The sequence below is a fragment of the Tachysurus vachellii genome, chromosome 3, assembly GCF_030014155.1.
Source record: "Tachysurus vachellii isolate PV-2020 chromosome 3, HZAU_Pvac_v1, whole genome shotgun sequence".
Lineage (NCBI taxonomy): Eukaryota > Metazoa > Chordata > Actinopteri > Siluriformes > Bagridae > Tachysurus > Tachysurus vachellii.
In genome coordinates, this window is record NC_083462.1 from 1,668,418 (window position 1) to 1,671,583 (window position 3,166).

The 3,166-nt window shown below is 40.0% G+C and overlaps 1 pseudogene; it reads right to left on the bottom strand.

The window, feature by feature from the left end:
- Positions 1-644: 644 nt before the first annotated feature.
- On the bottom strand, positions 645-2,695 carry LOC132842532 (uncharacterized; annotated as a pseudogene).
- Positions 2,696-3,166: the final 471 nt, after the last annotated feature.

Consider the following 3,166-nt stretch of genomic DNA (forward strand, 5'->3'; position numbering starts at 1 on the left):
TAGCCTACAGCCTAACCTGTTTACAGCAGTGATGCATTGTAGGACTGGTGGATGCCAACCTGTAAACACGAAGAAGACGCTGCACTGTGGGTGTGTTTCTGTTTATTCATGTACTGTATGTGCGGCACTAATGGGAGGTATTCTGAAACACATGGCCTATAGCCCGCCCAAATCATGTCTCTTTCATAATGTCTCTTACAGAATGTGTGTTTGCCTACATTGAAAGATGTGAACAAACACCACAAAAACCTTTAAACAAGCCAAAAAACATATTTATTCACTGCACTTTAGAGACTTGACATGAAGCTGGCAATGAGTTACTTGTAGACATTTAATTATATTTAATTGATCACAAAGAAACTATTTTTCAGTGTATTTACTTTGTAAAAGCAAAGCTGCGTATTGTGATGTTTTATGTAACTGTTAAATTCAAATGATATTTATTCAGTGTACAACGTTAAATGAGTTAATATCACTCAGACTTTACTGAACATATAAATCACACATTAATTATGCTGAAAAGAGGCAGAATCAGCTTTAGGTTTTAGCAAATAATTAACTCTACTATAATTATCATGATCTGGTACATTTGCTTTAGGGTTCAGGCTGAAAGGAATGATGAAGTATGATTTTTGTTTATTCACTCAGGTGTAGGTTGCTTCATCTTCTTCTGTGAATCCACTTTGAACAGCTGCTTGAATGCTCTTTATCTCTTCTGGAGCAGCAGCAGGGAGAATGGCGAGTAACTCTTTATCAATCTTCTCCAGTCTTGCAAAACTCTTCTCTTCAAACTCTTGCAGACAAGGACTAAGATGGCTTTCTGAGCCCCATCACATGCGTTCCGTAACTGATCAACCTCAAACTGTAACTCTGGCTTTTCCTTGTCCAGGACCATCAGTTTTCCCAGAGCGCTGACACGATCCATGAGGTGCTTGGTGGACACCTCAGTGTAGGTTGTAGAGATCATGTTGACAAGGTTGGCGATGTTGGTGGCTTGAAAGGCTTGATTGTAGAGCAGATCTTTGGAGAAGAGCTTTGCGTTGTAGGAAAGTTTCTGTGTCTTCTCAGATGTAGAAACAAAATCTTTAAGGGTTCTGGTCAGGTGGATTTTCACAATGTTAGACACCATCTGAAAGAAGCGCACCATCTTCTCCCACTGCTCCTTCACTCTCCCCATGGCATCCATACCCTTAACCAACATTTTTATAGTGGTGTTAAAGTCGATCTCTTTGATCTCACAGTTCCTCGTGGTGATCAGGATGTCAGTCAGCTCCTTTTGGTTCTTCTCCATGTTCTCTACACTCTTCTCATACATCTCTCTGGTCTTGTCCAGTTGAGCACGGCTCTGCTCTATGCGTAACCTGGCATTATCTGATGCCCTTTGTGAAGCTTTCACCTTCCCAGTGTTACTTTCTTCTTTATACATCATTGGTGGTTTTGGAGTCAGAGCAGGAGACTTTGTGACAGATTTACTTTTGCTGTCAAAACTGCGAGCTGATTCATTCAGGTTTCTGATCAGTTTAATCAACTCATTTGTTTTGGCTTCTTCACATTTGTGTTGTGGTGTATACTTTGCTAGTTCTTCACAGATCTCAATGCCTTTGGTACAGATGTTTTGTGCTTCTTCTTTTGCTGTGCAGTTTGGGCATTTTTTTAAACTCTTCCAGATTCGTTTGAACTGATCTGCCTGAAAATTTGTCTTTGTAGTTTTGTGTTTTTGATCATACAAATCTTTCCAGTTAATTGTGTTTTTAATCACATACTCTTGAATTTTTTCTGTGCATTTCAGGATTTCTGCAGATTTACTATAAATAGTAATTTCAGCAAAGAAATCAGACTCAGATTCTGGACTTTTAGACAGATTTCTTTTAAGGTAATTTTGTGTGAACGCTTCAGATCCCATGGATGCAATTCCATTAATAAGAGTTGTGACGCCCTCAGATAAGCCTTCAACCAAATCCATTCCTATCATTTCCCATCCACTGGGCAGTGAATCCATTGCGTTCTTATATGTTTCCTGGGCTTCATTCAGTTGCTATTCCATGTCCTTAATTGCTTTCTCTGAGCGTTTAGTTGCTTCTTCTGATGACTTTTTTCTCAGCTTGGCATCCTCCAGTTTCCTCTTGATTTGCTCCAGCTCCTCTCCATAAAAGTTCTCAGCATTTACACATGCTTCCAGCAGTTCATGGATAATGTTGATGACATCAGTGAACCGTTTTTCTGTTGAATTGGCCAGCTCAAGACAGTCATCTGAAACAACACGGATGTTCTCCAGCTGTTCAGGGAGGTGAGCTTCAACAACCTCATCACTACCTTGGAACAGGATCTTCACAACCATCTTCATGTAATCAGGAACTGTCATTGTGTAAAGTCTAATCTGATCCATGTTCTTATGGGCCTTGTTGAAAGCCCACCAGCCTGAGTTACACACCTGCATGAGGCAGGCACGAAATGACTCTGGGTATTTGATGAACTTGTAGCCATCTTTAGGTGGGTTCTTGTTGATGGAGAAATCTGTTTTGGAGGAGATGAAGACCAGCTCTCCCAGGATGGCTATGGAGAGAGGAGCAGGAGTCAGATACTCCTCCCAGTTGGCATACGGCTGCATCACAAGCTTGGTTTGGTTCCTCATCTCCTGGGCTGTGGTGAGGCTTTGAGTTTTCTTTGCAATTTGAAGATCCATCTCTTTCTTGTTCTGACTAAAAACAAAGTAAGATTAATGAATAATGAATGAAATATGTATAACATGCAAAAGTGATACAAAACAAATTGGGCCGGTGGGGGGGGGGATTCTTAATTACAGGTTTTTGCAGAACCTTTTAAGTTCAGTCAGACTAGATGCATAGCGTCTCTCTGACCTTATCAGCTCTCTTTATTTGTGTTCAATCAGATTCACTTCATCAAATGTATTGATCTTTTATGTCAGTGATAATTATTTTTCACTTTTCAAAAACAACAATCAGGGATCTTTGTTAACTGAACGATTACTGTGTATGTGGAGTGGATTTATACTGGCTGTAAAATGGCATCTGTCCGCAAAGGGTGATGGGTCTTGACTGCAACTGCTGCACACAAAGAGTGATGTGTAGGTACCAAAAAGAAAATTTAATATTGTTATTGTCTTTTTACAGGGCTGTTTATGGTTTGTTAGCTGTATTGGTTTGTA